The following is a 13,199-nucleotide window of genomic DNA, read 5'->3' as shown; positions in this document are numbered from 1 at the left end:
GTGCTCAAGAGCCCCCATGGCTCACCAAAAGCATCCAGGAACATCTCAAAGCTAAAAAGGAGGTGTACACCCAATGGAAGGGAGGGGCCATCACCTGGGAGGACTATACCTCTGTTGCTCGGGATTGTAGGGGGGCGGTCAGGAAGGCCAAGGCAGAGATGGGACTGGGACTAGCTACCCAGATCAAGGATAACAAGACATCCTTTTTTAAGTACATAGGGGGTAAAAAGAAGGTTCCGGGTAGTGTGGGGCCTCTGCAGGACACGCTAGGAAATCTGGTGATCTCACCAGATGACAAAGCTAACCTATATAACAATTGCTTTGCCTCCATTTTTCTGAGCAGGGACCAGGTCATCCCTCCCACCGGGACCCCTGATGGTCCCAGGGGAGTCACAGCCAGGCCCAGGGTCAGAGACGACCTAGTCAGGGAACTTCTGGTGGGACTGGACGTGTTCAAATCATCAGGTCCTGACGATACCCACCCCAGAGTGCTGAGGGAATTAGCAGAGGTCATTGCGGGACCCCTGGCACGGCTTTACGAGCACTCGTGGTGCTCTGGCGAGGTACCAGAGGACTGGAAAAGGGCCAATGTGGTCCACACTTTCAAAAAAGGGAGGAGGGAGGACCCAGGAAATTATAGGCCTGTTAATCTTACCTCGGTCCTGGGGAAGCTCTTTGAGAAAATTATCCAGGTGCACATCTGCAAGGGGCCAGCAGGGGAGGTTATGCATAGGGGCAACCAACATGGGTTCATTAGGGGCAGGTCCTGACAGACCAACCTGGTGGCCTTCTATGACCAGGTCACAAAATCCTTGGATTCAGGTGTCGCAGTAGACATCGTCTTTGGATTTTAGGAAGGCCTTTGACACTGTCTCTCACCCCATTCTTGTTAAAAAATTAGGAGACTGTGGTGTCGATGCCTACACAGTCAGATGGGTCACCAATTGGCTGGAGGGCTGCATCCAGAGAGTGGTGGTGCACGGGTCATTTTTGACCTGGAGGGATGTGGGCAGTGGGGTCCCTCAGGGTTTGGTCCTTGGGCCTGCACTGTTCAACATCATCATCAACGACTTGGACGTGGGGGTGAAAAGCACCTTGTTCAAATTCGCAGCTGACACTAATATGTGGGGAGAAGTGGGCATGAATGGAGGTACAGGCTGCAATTGGATCTGGACAGGTTAAAGGGGTAAGCGAATGAGAATAAGATGGGATTCAATACTGACAAGTGCAGGGTACTGCACCTAGGGAGGAAGAACCAGCAGCATACCTACAGGCTGGGGAACTCCTCTGCACAGAGGCAGAAAAGTCATTATTGACTCCAAGATGAACATGGGCCTCCAATGCGGGGACACAGTCAGGAAGGCTAACCGCACCTTGTGGTGCATCCACAGATGCATCATGAGCAGATCGAAGGAGGTGATCCTCCTGCTCTATATGACTCTGGTCAGGCCACAGTTGGAGTACTGCGTCCAGTTCTGGGTGCCACACTTCAGGAGGGATGTGGATAGCATCGAGAGGGTCCAGAGGAGAGCCACTCACATGATCAGGGGCAGCAGGGCAGGCCCTATGAGGAGAGGCTAAGGGACCTGAACCTGTTCAGCCTCCACAAGAGAAGGCTGAGAGGGGATCTGGTGGTCGTCTACAAACTGGCCAAGGGAGGCCAGCAGGCAATGGGAGAGTCCCTGTTCCCCTGAGCGCTACTGGGAGTAACAAGGAATAATGGCCGTAAGTTGACTGAGAGTAGGTTCAGGCTAGGCATCAGGAAGCACTACTTCACAGTCAGGGCGGCTAGGATCTGGGACCAACTTCCAAGGGAAGTGGTGCTTGCCCCTACCCTGGGGGTCTTTATGAGGAGGCTAGATAGACACCTAGCCGGGGTTGTTTGACCTCAGTACTCTTTCCTGCCATGGCAGGGGGTCGGACTTGGTGGTCTGCTCAGGTCCCTTCCAACCCTACCTACTGTGAAACTATAAATTATACTGCCAATCCTAAACATCAAAAAAAAAAAAAAAAAATCTGTCAACTTTTCCCACAAAAATTTTTCTTTAAATAACTTGGATTTGATTTTATTTAGTCTTATGGTATTGAAGCTTTCAAGCTTCCCATTTTCAAGTTTTTATATAAGTCATGGAGTCTGAAAATAGTTTTTTAGATAATAGCCAAGGCACTCACACAATGCAGATCTAGGAGATGGGACTTTACAAAACTGTAGAATGTGATGATACTTAATAACCAGCTGGTAATGCCAATTGTCCCATTTCAGTACGGGAAGTAGGAACCTGAAGGTCTAAAACCATTGTTCTAAAATAGTTAAATTCTTAAATTCTAAGCCATCCAGGCATTAGCAGTGAATGGTGCTTTACAAGCTGCCACTTATTAATTTTTTTATTGGTCCATTTTTGTGTGCTACTGAAAATGGTTGATGTGGTTCATTATCCAGACTAAAATAATTTGTTTTTAGGTGATTAAGACACAGAGTGGTGAGACTTAAAAAAAGAAAAAGTTTTTCTATCAAGGCATTTAAACTAAAATTCACATTTCACATTTCATTTCCTCAGTGTAGAAAATGTTCTACTGGGCATTTACAGAAGAAAATAATCCTGCTTTAGTATCTGAAGTCTCCCCAGAAGCTCTAATGGAGATCTTGCTTAACATTTTCCATCACTGTTAATTTTTTTAACTTAACTTGGTTCCTAATTTAATATAAAAAATAGAGTTCTCAACGCTTGACAGTTAACGCAGCTACCTTGGAACCCTCCTGAGTTTGGCTTTTATTTGGCTTTCATATAAATGAGAACAGCATGGAAAAAAATCCCACAGAAATCTTGTGTTGTCTGTTTGTACTGTACAATTAATTTTTGCCTTGCTGAACTTCTTCACTTCTACACTTCATTTCATAGTCACACTCAAATCTGCCTGACAATAGCAGGAAAAACTGTTAAAAATGGTGAAGTGGTGATTGCTTTGAGGGCTTCTGTTGTACGAAATGTTTAGTGGAAGTTAACTGCAGTGCGTTCACCTTTTGTTCTTTTCCATCTCTTCCAGAAAGCTGTTAGCAATGATAAAGGTATGCAGAAGCAGATCTAGGGAGGATGCAGTGGTGCAGTTGCAATCTCCTTTTTCATTTTTGGTCTACACAAACTTTAAAACCAACTGATTGGGAGGGGCAGTGGCACTTCTAGTCAGACAGTGCTGAGGGAGTCAGTTAACTTCTGCTAATCTTGGGTGCTAATGACTGTCTCTTCTTGGGGGTTACAGTGGACAATAAGCTGAATATGAGCCAGCAGTGTGCCCTTGTAGAGAAGAAGGCTAACACCATAAACATACTAGGAACCTCCCTTTTTTACTCCGAATTTCCCTAGGCATCTGTAGGTCTATGCATGCCCAGAAATGTCCCAGCCTTAACAGCTATGTCAAGCTCCTGCCTAAACTAGGTAGAGGGTGATTATAAAACTTCTGTTGACAAACAGCAGCTACCACAGGCAAGTCTTGAGAGTATGCACCCACCCTTCATTTCTGCCAGCAAGACATGTAGAACACCCTGGGATACACCAGGTCTTAAAGTGGCTGTAGCAGGTGGCAGAAAGCAGAAGACTACCACGCATCAGCTGATAGTATGTGTAGAAGAAGCCTTCTAACATCTGCAGAGCTGGTGTTTCTCTGTCAGCAGAAAGGAGTTTAGTTGCCACAGGGAGCTGTAATGTGTGGACACTGAAGTCATAGTTTTGCCAACTGAACTGTATAGCGTGGACCAGACCTAGGATCCAAAATGTAGGCAGAATAGAGCCAAAGTTTTCTGAGGGGCCCAGTTTAGCTGGAATCTTGTGACACAGAAACCAGTAACCTTTAACAAGCCGCAGGCCAAAACAGCTGGCCATGGTTTGATGCAGCCCAGGTGACTTTGGCAGTGCATCAGCAGTGGCCAGCTGGGAGTTGCACCCTCATAGTCAGGGAACAGGGAGCTAGGGGAAATGGAAACAGCACAGATGCAGCTGGAAGCTGCCTGGCATTAGTTCAGCTCCTTACGGCCGGGTCCCAGCAAAGGCACAAGCATAAGCAAAAATCCTCTGGCTTCATGGGCCAGATCCTGTGGCTCTTGCTCTAACAGGCACAACACGCACCAACAGGAAGGAACATTACTCAGATAGATTTTGGAATCTCCATCTTTGGAGGTTTTTAAGACCCGGCTAGAGAAAGCCCTGGCTGGGATGATATAGCTGGGGATGATCCTGCCTTGAGTGGGGGGTTGGACTAGATGACCTCCTGAGGTCCCTTTTAACCCTAATTTTCTATGATTCTTATGAAATACTGGGCTGCATTGGTTGGAGTATTGCCAGCAGATCAAGGGAAATGATTCCTCCCCTCTATTCAGTACTGATGAGGGCACATCTGGAGTACTGTGTTCTGTTTTGGGCCCCCCCACTACAGAAAGGATGTAGACAAATTGGAGAGAGTCCAGTGGAGGGTAACAAAAATGTTTAGAGGGCTGGGGCATATGATTTATGAGGGGAGGCTGAGGGAACTGGGCTTATTTAGTCTTGAGAAAAGAAGACTGGGGAGGGGGGATTTAATACCATCCTTCACCTACCTTGAGGATGGAGTCAGTGGTAGTAGATGACAGAGCAAGGAGCAATGGTCTCAAGTTTAGGTTAGATATTAGGGGAAAAAATACTTTCTCACTAGGAGGGTATTAAAGTACTGGAACAGGTTACCCAGGGAGGTTGTGAAATCTTCATCCTTGGACGTTTTTAAGACCCAGGTAGAAGAAGCCTTGGCTGGGATGATCTAGTTGGGGATGGTCCCAGTCTAAGCAGGGAGTTGGACTAGATGACCTCCTGAGGTCCCTTTCAACCCTAATTTTCTATTATCCTTTTTAATGGTCTTGATAAACTTGATTAATGAAATATTCTTTTTTTCTGAAATGTTGCTGTCTGTTAGTGTAATGTCTGGTAATGTCTCTTCTGTTCCACAGCCCTGAAGACTGTTTTCAGTTCTAAAAATCTTAACTCGGGTGAACATTAATCATTTCCATACCTTAGTCAATAGTGAAGTGTTGGATGCACTCTTAAGATGCTCAAGAAGATTCTTTTTTGTTTTTACAAATCTGAATAAGAGGTGTACATCTAGCTATAAGAAGGTACTGGGTAACGTAGGGCTTCTGCAGGATACGCTGGGAAATCTGGTGGTCATACCAAACGACAAAGCTAACCTCTTTAACAATTTCTTTGCCTCCATCTTTTTGAGCAGGGACTGGGGCATCCCACCCACTGGGATCCCCGACGGACACAGGGGAGGCGCTACCAGGCCCAGGATCAGTGAGGACCTAGTCAGGGAACTTCTGGTTCTTCTCCGGGGGACTGGATGTGTTCAAATCAGCAGGTCCTGATGATCTCCACCCCAGGGTGCTGAGGGAATTAGCAGAGGTCATTGCGGGACCCCTAGCACGGCTTTACGAGCACTCATGGTGTTCCGGCGAGGTACCAGAGGACTGGAAAAGGGCCAATGTGGTCCCCATTTTCAAGAAAGGGAGGAAGGAAGACCCAGGAAACTATAGGTCCATTAGTCTTACCCCGGTCCTGGGGAAGCTCTTTGAGAAAATTATCCAGGAGCACATATGTGAGGGGCAAACGGGGGAGATCATGCTTAGGGGCAACCAACATGGGTTCATTTGAAGCAGGTCCTGTCAGACCAACCTGGTGGCCTTCTACGACCAGGTCACAAAATCCTTGGATGCAGGTGTCGCAGTGGACGTAGTCTTCCTGGACCTTAGGAAGGCCTTCGACACTGTCTCTCACCCCATTCTCATTAAGAAATTAGGCGACTGTGGCATTGATGCCTACACAGTCAGATGGGTCGCAAATTGGCTGGAGGGTGCACCAGGAGAGTGGTGGTGCATGGGTCATTTTCGACCTGGACGGACGTGGGCAGTGGGGTCCCCCAGGGCTCGGTCCTTGGGCCTGCACTGTTCAACATCTTCATTAGTGTCTTGGACGAGGGGGTGAAAAGCACCTTGTTCAAATTTGCGGATGACACTAAGATGTGGGGAGAAGTGGGCACGCTGGAGGAGAGGGACAGGCTGCAACTAGATCTAAACAGGTTACAGGGGTGGGCGGATGAGAACAGGACAGGATTCAATACTGACAAGTGCATGGTACTGCACCTAGGGAGGAAGAACCAGCAGCATACCTACAGGCTGAGGAACTCCCTTCTAGTCAGCACAGAGGTGGATAAGGATCCTGGGGTCATTATTGATTCCAAAATGAACATGGACTGCCAACGTGGGGATGCAGTCAGGAAAGCTAACTGCACCTTGTCCTGCATCCACAGATGCATCACAAGCAGGTCCAAGGAGGTAACCCTACCCCTCTATGCGACACTGGTCAGGCTGCAGTTGGAGTACTGCATCCAGTTCTGGGCACTGCACTTCAGGAGGGATGTGGACAGCATCAAGTGGGTCCACAGGAGGGCCACTCACACGATCATGGGGCAGCAAGGCAGGCCCTACGAGGGGAGGCTACGGGACCTGTTCAGCCTCCACAAGAGAAGGCTGAGAGGGGATCTGGTGGCCATCTACAAACTGGCCAAGGGGGACCAGCAGGCAATGGGAGAGTCCCTGTTCCCCCGAGCACTACTGGGAGTAACAAGGAACAATGGCCATAAGTTGACCGAGAGTAGATTCAGGCTAGACATCAGGAGGCACTACTTGACAGTCAGGGCGACTAGGATCTGGAAGCAACTTCCAAGGGACATGGTTCTTGCTCCTACCCTGGGGGTCTTCAAAAAGAGGCTAGACAATCACCTAGCCGGGGTCATTTGACCCCAGCATTCTTTCCTGCCCAGGGCAGGGGGTTGGACTTAATGATCTGCTTGTGTCCCTTCTGACCCTACCTACTATGAAACTAGATAATGACTACGGGAGTAATACAACTATTTTGGACTATTTTTGTCTAGTTTGTGCTTTTTAAACTTTATATATAAAATGTAGCAAATTTGTGTCCATTCCAATATAGGGGTCTGCTTAAATCATGGAGAAACTAAACAGTTTTTGTGGGTTGGTCATAGCATAAATAGCAAATTCCACAGATATTTCCTGGATGTGCTTCGACAGCCCAGTCCCGCCCTTCATTGCTGATTAGCAGAGAGGCCCTGGTGTAGGGAGGAGGGGTGAGGGAGAGCCAGCATTTTATTTTTATTTAGGTTTGTTGGGTTTTTTTAATTGATTTTGTGAACAATTCCAGATTTTGCAGTTTCCATGAAAACCATGGAATCATGATTTGAATGTACTCTTAATTATATTTGTTTTTGCTTTCATCTTAAATAATTTAGTGCTAGGCTCTGAGAATATTAGTAAAGCTTCTAGTTTCTCATTAATGGGAGAAAACAGGCACATATAAACACAATGCATCTAACAGGAACCTTTGTGCTTCTGCTACTTTTAGAGCAAGCAGGGTGCAAATGAAGTAGGTGGCAGGTGTGGCAGGGGACAATAAGGAGTCACATGGCCTAGAAGGGGCTGGGCTTGCAGTATATAAACTCAGGCCTGAGCTGGGCAGGTGGTTTGGCCCTGGGAAGTTGCTGAGAGAACATCTGGGCAGGGTTGCTGCACATGAATAATGCCTATGAAATTTAATATCTGGTGGTTTGGAGAGGGACTAAGGGGAGGTGAAAGTGGGAGCAATTGGTGGTTGGGGGAATATGATAAGGAGGATGAGGCCCCAAGAGGCCGAAGAGTAGGGCTAGCCTGGGAACAGGGCAGAGGAAGGATGGGCAGAGGCTTGGGAGCAGGGCCCCAGAGCATTGGTGAAGTGGGGGAGAAAGGATTAGGGTAAGTTCAGATGCTCTGAAGTGGGACAGAGATGGGGCCAGAGTGGGTCCAGTGCCCAGGGGAGACTAGCTACCTGGCAATAGCATGGATATGGGAGTTAGGGTAGGCTCAAAGCAGAACCAGAACAGACTCAGACCTAGGAGCAAGACTGGAGCTGATGAGAGCTGTCTTGGGAATCCCCAGGGCAGCCTCCCTTTTCTTAAAGGTATAAGTACATCAAGGTGCTGTAGGCGAACAGAAAAGCATGATCAGGGTAAATTAAGCAGGGACTGAGTAGTAGGGCTGTGCGAAGTTTCGGGTGGTGATTTGATTCAGAGGAGATTCAGCCCGATTTGGTGGCCAAATCTCTGAATCCAAATTGAATTGGGACCAATTAAAAGTTCTGAATCGATTCAAAGCTCTCCGAATCTTTGGAAAAGAGCTTTGATGATTTGGGCAGTCCCTGGTAGCTGTAGCAGGAAGCTGCAGCCAACTCGAGCTGGTAAGTACTAGGGAAGGGGGATGGGAACATGGGGGGACCCCTGCCAACCCCCCAATGGGTGCTTCACCCGGCCCAGCTCCCGGCCCTTTAAAGAAAAGCCCCAGTGTTAACTGAGTGCTGCTGGGTGGGGGAGCAATCCCCGCTGCCCCCCACTGCATTGGGCTCTGCATGAGCCCCCAGGCCCCCCCCCCCACACTCCCCTCAGCCCCTCCATGGGTGCCCCGCCTGGGTCAGCTCCGGCCCTTTAAGAAACAAAAATGGAGAAAAGTCCTGGGACTCACCGCTCCTGCAGTGGTCTTAGGCCTTCGTGAGGCTTGTGCAGAGCCCCCCACATGGTGCGAGGCAGCGAAGATTTCTCCCTGCTGGCAGGAACGGTGAGTGCAGGGGGGGGTTTCTTAAAGGGTCGGAGCTGGCCTGGGCAGGGCACTGATGGGGGGGCTGGGGGAGTGAGGGGGGTGGCTCATGCAGAGCCCCCACAGCGTGCAGCAGTGGGGGGCAGCAGGGATTGCCCCCCTGCCTGGCAACCAGCAGCACCCAGTGAGCTGGGGCTTTTTTTTCCCCTGGGAGCTGGGGCAGGCAGGGCAGCCATTGCCAGGCTGGGAGAATGGGCGGGGGATGGGGCCTGGCTGATTCAGAGGTTCAGCCAAATCGATTCAGGACAGTGAATCGAATCACTGTCCCCCAAATCGGCCGAATCTGAATCCAAAGCAAATACTAGTCGCTTCGCAGAGGCCTACTGAGTAGCCATCATGGGGTGTTATAAACACCCCTGGAACACATGCTTGTTACAGTGCCACACTACCCGAACCTCCCTTTTCAAAATCCTAGATCTACCCAGGTATGTATGCAGAGGTGCAAATAGTGTTTAGCTTATCCCTTTAACAATTCTATGCCAGAACTAAGAAGAGAGATTTAATAGCATTACCTAATTTAAGCAGAATATGGAAAAGGACTTGAAATTCAGAGAAACAAGCTGATTGTCTTACTAGCAAACTACTTAGTAGTGATGATATGGCAAAGATGAAACTAACTCTTGCCAAATAGTGAGCAAAATAAAGGAGGTAGAAACTGGGAGACAAAACACTAGGTAACAGAGGTATGTTTACACAAGCTTTTTACTGTGGAGTAGACTAATTATCTTTGCAGTAAATGTTGGACATCTACACATGCAGCTATATATTAGGCTGGAGCAAACTCCAAACTAGTTAACTCCATAGTAGGATAGTACTTGTAAATCCTGCTGTGGAGTAAAAAAACTCCACAGCAGCGCACATGTAGACACTGGAGGGGCCAGCTGGGGTCCAAGGGTGCTTCAGTGCAGGGGCTGCCTGCCAGCTAGCCCCACACTGGAGCACCCTTATGCCCCACACAGCCCCTCTACAGCACACTGAGCCAGGATGGAGCAGCCCTGAGCTGGCAGGCTGACCCCCCGGTTCCCCAGCCAGATGGGGCTGCTCCAACCCAGCTCAAAATGCTGCAGTCCAGGCACACATTTAAACAGTGCACCCAGGAGAAATAAACTCCATCACAAATTGCACTGGAATTTATTGCTTTGCATGAATTGCACATGTAGATGTGCCCAGAAGGGAATAATTCCTCAACAGATTGATGTTATGGTTGACAGGCATGGTCTATACCAGGGCTGAGTTTTAAAGGGGTGTAAGAGAATGGTTCCACAAGTTATCACAAATACTAAATGTAACCACAAGGAAAAACAGCCTAACCCAAAGTAGAGGATGAGGCGAAAAGGATAGTGGATGACAGTAGGGCTGTGCGAAATGGCACCATTCCATTTTGCCTTGAGTTTCAATGATTTGATGAAACCATATTCCATTTTAAATTTCATTTCAGTTCGAAACAGCTGTTCCATTCTGTTCCATTCCATCGGAACAGAAAGGCTGTTTTGATGCTGTTTTTTTGTTTTGCTGGGGACGGGAAGTCAGCCTAGCTGGGCTGACTTCCCATCCCCTGTGCTAGGTCGCACCGGGGGCAGGGAGTCAATGTAGCTGGGCTGCTTCCCTGACCCTGGGATGATCCAGCACCGGGCGATGGGAAGTCAGCCCAGCTGGGCTGAGTTCATTTCCCCAGTGCTATGGTCAAAACGTTTCTTTTGCTAGATCGTGCTGGGGGCAGGAAGTCAACTCAGCTAGGCTGCCTTCCCATCCCCTGTGCTAGATGGCACCGGGGATGGAAAGTCAGCCCAGCTGGGCTGCCTCCCGGACCCCAGTGCCATCTAGCGCTGGGGATGGGAAGTCAGCTCAGCTGGGCTGAGTTCATTTTCCCAGTGCTATGGTCAAAACGTTTTGACTTAAGAAACATTTCAGCTAGCCTCTCTTCGTTTTGAGGCTGTTTCACAGCCCTTTGTTTCATTTCAATTTTGCTGTTTTGACTTCAAAATGAGTCAAAACGGTGTTGAAACAGCTGGAGAAATTTTGCATAGCCCTCTGACAGCATGGGGTTAAGTAGCAGCCTGATACTAAATCTAAAAAAAAAAAAGAATAAGTATGTACTCTGAAATCCTGTCCTGGGAACACATGCACAACGTATTGTGACCCCATTGTGTTTCATTATGCTTTCAATACTTTTATAGTTCATCTTACAAACTGAGTATTTTGACATCAGGAAGATGATAACAGTTTATTAAAGCATAGTTTGTTTGAACTAACTCTCCTGCCTAATACCTATTGAGAGGCAAAAACTTTTTAATACTTTCCACTGTGAAAATCTTTTAACTCTTTTAGACAAATTAAATATAGGGATCACTGCTACCCACCAAGGCATTAAAAGATCCAAATGTGATAAAGGAAATGTATACATTTGAACCACCATCTAACAACTGCTTCAGATCTGCACATAGCTGGCTTAACACTGGCAGTTACAATTTTTGACATGGCACACGGTCTTGAGCAGAGGCAAGCAAAAACTTTGGCTGGAGGGCTGCTTAACGAGTTTTGGTGAGCTGCTGAGGACCACATGGGTAACCCTGCCCCTTGACAGGTGCTCCGTCTCCTGGTCACCATCTTGGGATTTAGGTGCCCCTTGAACCTGAAAGTACTGCTTTCTGCAAAGGGGTTGCCATCTGGGAATCAGAAATAAAAGTAAATTATATTCTAAAAATCAAACAACTACTACAGCATATATTAGTTTGCTTTAAAAAAAATATTTTTGTCCTGATTTACATGTGTTTGCATAGTGTACATAGGGGTGACTGCTTAATTGCTTACAATTAATTCTTACTTTTGTATATTGTGGGGGGATGTGTAGGGGTGTGGGTGGTATGGGTGGTTGATACATGTGTGTGTATGTGGGGTGTGTGTGTATGTGTATATGTGGGGTGTGATGGAAGGTGTGTGCATCAGGGGGTGGATAGGTGTGTGGGTGTGGGTGGGACTGGAGTGATCACCAGTGGTCTTCCCCTCCCCCCCGTTCTTATCTGACTGCACTCTCAGGTGGAGGGAGGTAGGGAATGGCCTCAGGGTCATGAGGCCAGAATCTTCTGCTAGGCAGAGGTTTCCAGTTGGGTGTTGAGGGTGGGGAGGGGCCTGGGGGCATGGAACCCCACCACCACTGCCAGGGGGTCATGCACTTGGAGCATGGTGTGCCCTAGCACACCCTGGAGGGCACTGCAAACCTACAGGGTGGCCTCCCCAGCTGTCACCTTGCCCACACAAAAGAGTGGTTGATATAGCGCAGGCTGGCAGGCATGGACAGCTTGAGCAGAGCGATGGCCAGCTAGGTGTCCCTGGGGAGGGGCCACCACATAATGGTGCCCTGCAGCTGCAGGTTCAGCCAAAGCTGCTCAAATTGCTCCTGGAAGGTGGCCTGGGTCATGTGAAAGGACTCCAGCCACTATTCATCATCCCAGGTATGCTGGATGACATGTAGCCACCAGTCCAGGCTGGCTGGGCAGAGGCAGTGGGGCTGGAGCCCGAGGAATGCATGGATGACACCAGTGGTGGTGTCCAGGTGCATGTCATCAGCACCCCTGCCAGGGTCCAGGCAGCAGCACAGGGTCCAGGCAACAGCAGTGTGGTGACAGAAGGCCTGAGACACGCAGCTGCACTGCACAGTGGGGCAGCCAGGGCTGAGACTGACCTGGGCCAGACAGCAGTCATTGCAGCAGTGAAGCATAGAAAGGGTGGTGAGCCAGAGCCCGGTGTGCTAGATGTCACTCCCAGAGCCTCAGGGTGGAGCAGCAATTGCATGGTGGGCATAGGCTCTAGTGCCAGAGCCACAGAGGGCTGTGCCAGCACACTGCAAGCTGCTCCAGGCCAGAAATGCAGGTGGCCAGGGAAAGTGCACAGGGCAGCCTTTTAAATATGGCCCCTGGCTGGCTGGAACCTCCTGCTCCCCCAGGCTGTTGCAGGGGGCGTGGCCCCAGAGGAGGCTGGGAGCAAAGCTGCTCCCAAGTGCTTGCGTGTGTAGACACTTGCCCAGGGTGAGTTTACCCCACAGTGAATTACTGCAGAGTAAATCCATATAGCACTCATTGCACATGTAGGTGCACCCACTGGCTACAGAACTAACGTGAATCTATCCCCTATGTTCCTTTTTTTTGGATCTGTACTTTAGAGCCTGATTATCAACAAGGATCCGGGTTTTCTGTTTTCCACAGAAAAATGGAAAAAAAACGCAGATTTTCTCTTTTACTTGAGAAAAACACATTTTTTTCATTTTAACAGAGGAATGCATGGATTTTGCTCTTTTGCAAAAAGCTGTCTGCAGGCTGGCAGAGGTACAGCCTGCAAGGGGCGGAGGGGAGCAGGAGGAGGGTGAGTGCCATGTGCATGTACATGCTCATGGCATCCAGGCAGTCTGGAGTGCTGCTCCCACAGGTAAGTCTGGTGTGGGGTGGGGAATTCAGGCCCCCATAGGGAGGGAGTTGGGCAGGGC

Source organism: Alligator mississippiensis, chromosome 1 (assembly GCF_030867095.1).
Source record: "Alligator mississippiensis isolate rAllMis1 chromosome 1, rAllMis1, whole genome shotgun sequence".
Lineage (NCBI taxonomy): Eukaryota > Metazoa > Chordata > Crocodylia > Alligatoridae > Alligator > Alligator mississippiensis.
The sequence above is the reverse complement of the archived record's forward strand: the minus strand, read 5'-3'. Positions refer to the sequence as shown.